Raw genomic sequence first — 10155 nt, 5'->3', positions numbered from 1 at the left:
ATCATCTCCCACAGCCCTGTCCCAGCAGCTCCTGCTGCCAGCTGCCCGGCACGCATTTGCTGGGGGTAACCAGGAGACCTTGACAAAGCACAGAACCACAGAATCCTTAGGGTTGCAAGGGCCCTCTGGAGATCATCCGCTCCAACCTCCCTGCCAGGCCAGGCTCACCTGAGGCACGTCACACAGGGAGCTTTAGAATGCCTCTGGAGATGGAGATTCCAGCACCTTCCTGGGCAGCCTGTGCCAGTGCTCTGCCACCCTCAGTGTCAAGAAGTTCATCCTCCTCACGTTGAGGGAGATCTCCTCAAGAAATGTCCCTCTCTCCTTTCTTATCTGCCAGGGAAACCCAAAGTTGGACGTTGAGAAGCCAGAGCTGACGGGCCTGGAGGGACTGGAAGCCATCCTAGGCCAGCAGAAGGTGCTGGAATGGCTTGAAGCCCATTTCCCCACTGAGACCTGGGCCTTGGCCACGAAGGGGGAAGACTGGGACTGCACGATTGACAAAGGGCTGTCCAATGGGCTGCGGCAAAAGGACCTCGAACATCCAGTGTCTCCAGCTCCACCTGGTCCAAACAACACCAAGGATGAGCCAGCCATGTACCAGAGTCCAGTGCTGCCTCAGTGGGGACAGGCCTGGCCCAGCCGTCCCAGAGAGCAGCAGCCAGGCCAGGCCAGCACTGCCACAACCACCATCACTGGCTATGCACTGCAGGCTCTTCCCTGGGAAGATCCCTTGGTGCCGGCGCTGCAGGCAGGAGCTTACCTGTTGCCCGCACAGCCCCTTGGCCATGGAGCTCCTTCTCCCACAGCTACTGACGGCCCGGCGCGACGGCAGCAATGCTCCCTGTTCGGGAGGGTGCTCAGAGCTGTGTGCAGGCTATTCCTTGGAACCTGTGTGCCATCAGAGCAGGAGCAGCAGCGCCGGGCTGCCAGCGCCAGGAAGGTGCCTGGAGGTGACCGTGCTGAGCCTCAGCAGTGTCCGGCTGAGAGCGCGGCACAGGGAGGCACCCGAGCCATGGCTGCAGGGACAGCGCCTCAGGCATTTGGCTGCTGCCCCAAGTGCACCCTGCCAGACTGGGCTTACCCAGTGATTCCTGTGACCAGCCTATGATTCCCCTAAAGACACCTTAGGACTGAGGCTGGTTCACAGTTTTATCACAGTTTGACAATAGATAGATAGATTATAATGATTATAAGATAGACAGATAGATAATAGGTAGATAGATAAATAGATAGATAGGCATCAATAGATTATAATTTTTTTCAATAAAAGCTTCGATATCACCCAAATTCCTGAGTTGTGTGCATACGAACAAATGGATTCAAATACGAAACGCTGAGCTGAAGTCCATTTGTAAATTCCAGAGGGCATTTTTATTAACTTTAAGCAGGTGACAGCTACTGCAGGTAGAAGAGCTCTCATTCCTCTGGTCCTTATATCTGTCTAAGATATAAGAATCATAAAATAGAATGGTTTTCTGTAGTTTCTTAGATCTGCAGACCCAGGGTTTCACTGAACAATATTGGATGTCTTCCCCCGCCTTTTCGACCAGAAGCCATATCCTTCTTCTTGGAAGTCAGCGAGTCACTTGCCACCAGCACTGGCAATGATGTGAGGGGGTACCAAATAACATCAGGCTATGGCCACGTCTCCTCAACTACACCACTTCATGGCTAATGGAAAAAAACTAAGCCTTTCATGGCAGGAACCAGGACAGTTGTGCACATTCAAAAAAGGTATTAAAACACAAAAAGGGGAGATATAGTCCCCGTTTAAATTTCAGAGGATATTTTTTATTTCCTCTGAGAAGGCCAAAGCTACTGCAGCTAGAAGAGCTCTCTTTCTTATAGTTCTTCTATCTGGTTGAGCTATAGGAATGAAGGCCTAGAAGGTTTTTCTGAAGTTTCTTGTCTGCCATGGAACACCTGCACTGGCAGCAGAGTGTGGGGTGAGCTGTCAGGGCTTTGTGATGCAGGGCTGCCTTGTGCCCAGAGACCACTGTGACACGGCGGCCAGCCCCCCTGGCCGTGGGGGGATTGAAGGAGCCCTGGGCTGCCCAGTGCCAGGAGAGCAGCTCCTGCAGGAGGCAGCATCTCCCTGGGTGCTTTGGCACATCTGTGGCACAGAATGTCAAAGACAGACATGGAGAATCTTTTGGAGAACACCAAGTCCAAGACCTGCAAGGAGCTGCTCAGCCTGGAGAAGAGGTGCCAGGTGTGGGATGGGGCAGAAAGGAGAGGCCTGTGGGATGAGGCCACATGGAGCTGCCTTGGGGCAAGGGCAGGGCTTGCTGGCACTGGGGGGACACTGCGCCAAGGCAGCTGCCTCCATCTCATGCCTCCTTCTCCTCTTCCTTCCCACAGGTGGGCCACAGGCAGCAAGATGCAGCACCTCAGGACAGCCAGCGCAAGGCCTCATCCCTCCGTGGGGACAGGATACCACTCATTCCCTGCTCACAGGGCTTGCAGGATGCTGGGAGGCAGCCTCCACAGGGGCTGGAAAGGAGAGGCCGGGCTCGCCCCAGGCGCAGAGCTCCACGGAGGAATGCCTTCCTGCAGTGGCAGCAGGGCACCCTGGAGGAGAACTCGTGCAGCAGGGATGTGAGGAGCGGCTTGCAGCCCTGACATGGTCTCAGCTGCTTAATGACACAGACGGTCAGGTGAGGGCTAAGGACAGGATGGGATGGCATGGGACAGGATGGGAGGAGGGAATGAGCCTCTTTCTGCCTTGCACCAACCACTGCACCACTGCTGCGCCATCACCTCCTGCAGCCCTGTCTGTTATGACCTGGGTGAGAATAACCCAGGTTCTTGCTAATAGATCTCTTGGGGAGGATTAGAGTGAAATGGCACTGAATGATCCATGTTTGTAAAAATATATATATATATATATATATAGGGTTTATTTTAGAAGAATTTGGTTGCAATGGAAATCAGATATGTAGATATTTTGGTTATTATTATCCATAGTAATATAGCAATATGAAAGCATAAAAATATTACTCAAGAAAATGTATAAAGGAAAAGAAAGAAAGAGAGAAAGACAGAGAGAGAGAAAAGAGTTCACAGTCACCACCTATGGATCTGTGATGAGCCTTGATTGTTGTAATTTAGTTGTCCGGTGGTTGAAGAGATGGTTGCAGTCTGGATCCATTGGATGGTGGGGGAAGAAGCCCTCGAAACACAATACCTTTAGGTTCAGGAGGGAAGGCCCTGGCATCTCCCCTACAGGGGAGTTCACACTGTCTCTTTCATCAGACTTTGGATCTGTTGCAACACTTTTTGGGTCATGGTGGAAGGCCTCAGGAATAGGTCTGGGAGGCACTTGGGGGTCTTTGATGGTTTATGACCCCTGCTCAGCTGCCTCTCATGTTGTCAGTGTAGTTGAGCCAGTAAAACCCCATCAGACCTTCCTCAGGGGCAGGGGGAGAGTTTTACAACTGAGCAGAGGATAATTGCCAGCACCATCTTGTCTTTGCAGTGTTTGAGCCTCCCCCTGCCCACCAAAATCAGCCAGAGCTGATTTTCAACATGGCTGTTGAGAATGGCTTTCTTAGTAGATACATTCTTATCCCCACAGGCTTGTGTACTTCCCTTTAGATCTGAGATATCTGGACAATAGTACCACCTTAATCTTATCTCAAGTTCCCTTTAGGTGGCTTAACTCACAGACCAGTTCCCCTCAGAAGGCATCTTTGGGGAGGGTGGGCTTTGGTGGTCGAAGATGAGCAGTTTCTCTTTGCACAGTTTGCTACAGTGGACAAAATTCCTTTGGTGATTTTAACAATGTTTAAGCCATTAACTGTAACATTGCAGTCTCTCACACCACCCCATGGCTTAAGCATTTTAACAAAGTGTTTCTTTCCTAGGAATGCTTCCTCAGTTTACGGGTTGTCCATGAAGATGAAGATTGATAGAAAGAAAAGACAAGAACAGGAGAAGCAATAAAATGAGTGATCATACAGTGCATAATGACTATCCCAATCATTAAAAATGCAAATCTAGTTGCAATTATTAACCCAATTCTCATTTGTTACTGTCCCCATCCCATGAATCCCAAGGATCGGAGTCTTCTTTAATGGGTAGTGGGTGTGAGGGATTCCATAATACTGTGTCTGTTGGATGTGGGCCCAAAATGTTTTGGCATTAGCCATAGAATCACATATTGGATCCTGACTGGGCCACAGGCAGCAACATGCTCCTGTGCTCCTCAGGAGAGCCTGGGCCAGGCCTCATCCCTCCATGGGGACAGGCTGCCACTGCTCCCTGGCCAACAGAGCTTGCAGGGCACCAGGAGCCACCCAACCATTGTGCCAAACAAGATGGAGCCTCCACAGGGGCTGGAGAGGAGTGGCCAGACCCTCCCCAAGCTCAGGGCTCTGTGGAGCAAAGATGCCCTGCCATGGCAGCAGGACAGCCTGGAGGGGAAGGAGCTCCCACAGCAGGAGAGCAAGGAGCAGCTTGATTTCTTGACACAGTCTTGGTGGCTTCATGACATACCTGGGCAGGCGCATGCCAAGGACAGTATAGGATGGCATGGGATGGGATAGAATGGAACGGGACAGAGGGATGAGCCTCCCCTCTCTTGGGGCCAGCCACTGCACTGCACTGCTGCACCCTATGGGTAAAAGGCATGTCTGGTCATACACCAGCATGTGGCCTAGGATGAACTGAAAATTTTGAGGCCAGAAGAGTATCTGGAGTATCTTAAGTGCTTTTGTTGCCAACTGCTTAATGTCTGTATCAGACACAGGACACTCAGGTGAGGCCTTTGTCAGATGAAATGCATCCCGTTTCATCATTTACCTTTTCCTCTCTAACTGTTGCTCTCCTTTTTTAGTCTCAGTCTGTAAGACTCAAACAGGATCAGGCTAAATAACAAGTGTTTATCACCTGCAAACAGGCTGACTTTGCGGAACCCGGTTTTTCCTTTCACTCCCACTGAACTTGTTTTTTCCCCTCTTTTGAACAAAGCAGACCGCATGGTCCAAAGAGGCAGATTCCACTTTTTCCACAAGCATTTCACCAGGCACCTACACCAAGCTGCAGGACCTAAAACTTCTCCTGGTCGGGCCGCGGTACCACTAGGGGTCCCCGCTGCCCGCGCATCCCGCCGCATCCCACCGTCCCGCCCGGCGAACCAGGATGTGCTGCGGGAGGACGGGCCTGGCGGTTCCCCAGCGGCGGGCGGAGAGAGGGATCTGTCCCTGCGTCTGCAGGGGACACAAACGCGGCGGGGACTGCCGCACCGGGCACGGTGCAACAGGGTTGGGAGACACCCCAGCGAGGAAAAGGAGCCGCGCTGAAGCTGTGCAAGTGCCCCTGTACCTGGCATTAGTGAGGACACACCTCGAATCCCGTGTTCAGTTTGGGGTCCTCACTACAAGAAAGACATTGAGGTCCTGGAGCGTGTCCGGAGAAGGGCAACGGAGCTGGGAAAGGGACTGGAGCACAAGTCTGATGAAGAGTGGCTGAGGGAGCTGAGGGTGTTTAGCCTGCAGAAAAGTAGGCTCAGGGAAGACTTTATCGCCCTCTACAACTACCTGAAAGGAGGCTGTGAGGTTGAGGTCAGTCTCTTCCCAAGTATCCCAAGTATCAAGCAACAGGATGAGTTACACCAGGGAAGATATAGAGTGGATATTAGGAAACTTTCTTTGCCAAAAGGGTTGTCAAGCACTGGAACAGGCTGCCCAGGGCAGTGGTTGAGTCACCATCCCTGGAGGCATTTAAAAGACACGTGGATGTGGCATTTAGGAACATGGTTTAGAAGTGGACATGGCAGTGCTGGGTTGGACTCGATCTTAAAGGTCTTTTCCAACCTAAATGGTTCTATGACATGAGCCCTGATGGGACATCACTCAGCAAAGTGAATGGAGGTGAGGGGAAGCTTTTTCTTCAGCTTGCAGCATCCTCAGCTTTTCTAATGCCAGATGTACTTTCAAAAGCAGCGTGTAAATTTGACCTTAGCCTGCTCTGGTGTAAACTGACAAATTATACTCATTATGCAACCAATGTAATTTCACATTGCAAAAATACATGTTTACAAACACTTCCTATCCAAAAGGAAACAGAAGGCATAACTATAAAATAAGTTGTTCAAAATGTTTGTAGGTGACATGGACATGGTGGTTTGCCAATGACACCAAACTGTGTGGTGTGGTGAACACACTGGAGAGACAGGATGCCATCCCAAGGGACCTTGACAGACTGGAGAGGTGGCCCCAGGCAAAACTCATGAAGTTCCACAAGGCCAAGTGCAAGGTCCTGCAGCTGGCCAGGGGCAATCCCAAGCACAAATAGGGGCTGTGTGGAGAATGGACTGAGAGCAGCTCTGAGGAGAAGGACTTGGGGTGTTGGTGGGTGAGAAGCTTGATATGAACCAGCAGTGTGTGCTGGCAGCCCAGAAAGTCAAATGTGTTCTGGGCTGCATCAAAAGCAGCGTGGTCAGCAGGTTGAGGGAGGTGATTCTGCCCCTCTGCTCTAGTGAGACCCTACCTAGAGTACTATGTCTAGCTTTGGGGCCCCCAACATGAGAAGAATGTGGATCTGTTGGAGGGAGTCCAGAGGAGGTCACAAGGATGATCAGAAGGCTGGAGCACCTCTCCTATGAAAACAGGCTGAGGAAGCTGGGGTTGTTCAGTCTGGAGAAGAGACAGCTTGAGGAGACTTTCTAGCAGCCTTCCAGCGCCCAAAAGGGCTACAGGAGAGATGGAGAGGAACTTTTTACAAGGGCATATGGTGATAGGAAAGGGGGAATGGCTTTAAACTTTCCATGCCTGGAAGTGTTCAAGACCAGGTTGGATGGGGCTTTGCGCAACCTGGCCTAGGGAGAGTTCCCTGCCCATGGCAAGGGGGTTGTAACAAGATGGTCATTAAGGCCCCTTCCAAACCAAGCAGTACTAATAATTCTAGCAGCTCTCAAGGTCAAGAATGTCCCTGAGTGGGGATACAAGCGTCCACTCTACCAACTAAAAAACCAAATGATCTTTGCTAATCTAACAAATCAGTGTAAGACTTGGTAGATAACCATACTTCTGCTAGGGTGGCATCGAAAACAGTGCTAGTATATAGACATTGGTGTATTTGACCTCACTTTAAACCAAGGACAAAGTCCTCCGAAGCTTTGGCTAGAAGACAACATAGTATTTGCCTTGTACGTTCTCCTCAATAATTTGTCAGTGTTGGGGTTATCATGTTTATTCATCTGGTATGCAGAAAATGTAGTGCCACCCTTTTTGAACAGAGGCTGTGAGACAGAAAAAAAAGGTTGTAGATTTCTGCTGATTTTAAGCTTTTTTCTGTGAAGCCCCATGTACAGCAGGACAAAAGAATGGCCTCTCTGCTGTGGGTGCCATCATCTCTAGCCACCAGATCACAAAGTGTAAGTCTCTAAGAAAAAGCTTTAAATCATTTTTATTTATTTACAATCTGTAGAAACTCACATACCACAAAAGGTCAGAAGAAAACATTTGTCAGAGTCAGACAAGGGCCCTTTGTACACTCCATGGCTCCTTTTTAATTTGTGCAGAGATTTAGCATGTCTTTAACACAATGATGGTTTATTCACAGTGGCTTGATAACATTAACTATGAACAAATTCTTCTAGTTCATGGTTGTTTGGTTTGGTTTTGTGGCCAGAGCATCCCTATACTCACAGTATATGAAAAAGGTCCCAATCGCCTGGTAACTTGAATGTTCCTAGGCTAAAAACTTTGGAAACTTGTAAAACAGATTCAATTGAGAGCAATTTTGTCCAGTCTCTTCCACTCCTGCCACTTCCCTGTTTGAAGGGCTCATTTAAAAACAAACAAAAAGGAACGCTGCCTAAGAAACATGGGGGTTTTCTTAACTGCCTCACCTGGAAGTTATTGGTCTGTGCTGTAAGACACAAATTGCTTCCACTTTACACACTTAATCCTATGCTTGAAAACTTGCACAGATGGGCATTTATGCTCAGTCATTTTTGTTTTCAAGCCATTGCCAGACAAAGATATTTGGAAGGTGAGAACTCTGAAAATCTCCCTGGAAGAATTTTAAGAGATAGGAAAACAAGCAATGTCACTAAGCAATGATTTTTTTTTAAACAATGTAGTCCTTCAGTGCTAGAATTTAAGGCAGGCAAACCGCCACGAGGGTGCAGTGGTAAGGCAGGCTTTGCTTTAAGCGGCAGAAAGCTTTAATTCGCTGCTCCTGCTCTGAGGGGTCAGATGATGATCTTTACATCGGCACACCAAAGGAAATAATTTAAACATAATTAACTTGAGCTAACACTGAAACTCTTGGGAACATGATGGTGTTCAATGCAAGGGGAATTTTAACTTGCTCTTTATCACGGATGCAGTATTACTGTTTGAATTAAGACAAGTCTTAATTAAACTTGACCTAAGTGAGAATACAGTTGGGTGAATAATTTAATGTTTGCTCAGACTTTTAGAGTGGAGTAGGACTAAACTATTGTTTTACTGAAGATTAATATAGTAACTTTTTTTTTAAGAAATGGTGTGCAACTTCTACATTGCTTAAGCCTGGTTCTCACATTCTTGTTTCAGTAATTGCTTTTTGGGAAAATGCATTCTAAATCAACCCGATCAGCATTAAGCTTTGTTTTCTACGTACTCATTTTATACTTGTGTGCCTTTTTAGATAGGCTGTAAAGACAGATGTCTGTTGGGTTTCTTTAAATTATTTTTATTTATAAACAAACACACAAAACACTAAAGCAAAAATCCCTACAGCAAGACTTTTGAGAGACCAGTTGAGGAGAAACTTGGAAATCAAGTACATTCCCATGGATTCTAAGACACTGAGAGCTGAAAAACATTTTGAAAAACAATACTTTTGCCTCAGACTAAAAAATTAGAATATATTCTGATAATGCAAATGAAACCTGTCTCCTTTGGACTGAATAAAAGGACCAAGGTAGATGCTATACCTCCTCCCTATGTCTTTAGAGAACAGCCCTTCATTTCACAAAACCAGACTAGTTTTTTTGAACACTGATCACTGATTTGTCAAGTACAATAAGGAGGAAGTTTGGCTGTGCATCCTCCCCCAGAAGAAGCTGCTTGCAGCTTTATAGCAGATACCAATTCCCTCCTGTCTGCAACCTGCAGCCCTCCTGCTTGGATCCGCTTGTTCAGCTGTGAAACACACATCATGCCAGGCATCTCCTCTGCAAGGCATTGTAAAAAAACCTCAAAGCAGAGCCAGAAGCTTGAAAATGCCTTTATTTTTTTTATTTCTTTTTTTTTTTTTAGGGTGTTAGGTGCTGGAGGTGCGATTCTTAGGTTCCAGCCACCCTGAAGGCAAACCTATAGTCCTTGGCACTGAGAATGCACAGTGCACCCACCTGGTGGTCCCACAGCACTGTGAGCTCCTGATCCAACACCCACCCAGTTAAGAGAGTGCAGTATAATGCCTAAATTAGCTGTATTCACAGATGAAATTCCCCAAACCTAAGGGAAAGATGATACTTTCCCAGAATTAGCTATTTAAAACACCAAGTGACTTTCTAACTTATGACTTGTCTAGGTGCAACAACTTGAAAATCCAGTAATCTATTGAGGTGTCACATCTTTGTCACAATAGCATGCAAATGTCTCCTGCAATGTTGGGGCAGGCCATCTTTCTGAACTGTCCACTTCTGCTTCTCACCTGCTTATTGAGGGGAAAAAAAACCAACCCAAAACCAAAAAACAAAACACAAAACCACACATACAGACACACATCAAAAGCCTTTTCTGTATTTTGGAGAGGGAATGATAGAAAAAGTAGATGACGGTTTTTCTATATGGATTGGGATGACCCAAAATTAAAGCAGTTGTGCAAAATAGCCAACTCAGAGACCTCTTCCCCTGCTTGATGCTGCTCACACACACCAGAGTGCTGTGTCTGGCCCCCCTGGGAAGGAGTGCACTGCATTTCCTGACTGAAGCTGGCCAGCCCAGTTGGACCTGCTCAAGCACACAAATGATACTCTTCAGGCCACCTCCATTTTTTTTTCTCAACTTATAAAACATTCACATCCCCCAAAAGCTCTATTCCCTTCCTGGCACCTAGCTCTTCCAAGCAGCTCCAATCCACCTTCAAAAATCCCCTCTGCAGCCTGTTAGACACAATTCCTCTTGCTCTGAATTACTGCTTCCATGCAGAAAG

At 47.7% G+C, this 10155-nt stretch overlaps 1 pseudogene; it reads left to right on the top strand.

The window, feature by feature from the left end:
* The first annotated feature begins 383 nt into the window (after positions 1-383).
* LOC135412830 (uncharacterized) lies at positions 384-4011 on the top strand (annotated as a pseudogene).
* Positions 4012-10155: the final 6144 nt, after the last annotated feature.

This window comes from Pseudopipra pipra, chromosome 4, assembly GCF_036250125.1.
Source record: "Pseudopipra pipra isolate bDixPip1 chromosome 4, bDixPip1.hap1, whole genome shotgun sequence".
Classification (NCBI taxonomy): Eukaryota; Metazoa; Chordata; class Aves; order Passeriformes; family Pipridae; genus Pseudopipra; species Pseudopipra pipra.
Note: the sequence above shows the minus strand (reverse complement) of the source record. Positions and strands in the feature narration are given on the sequence as shown.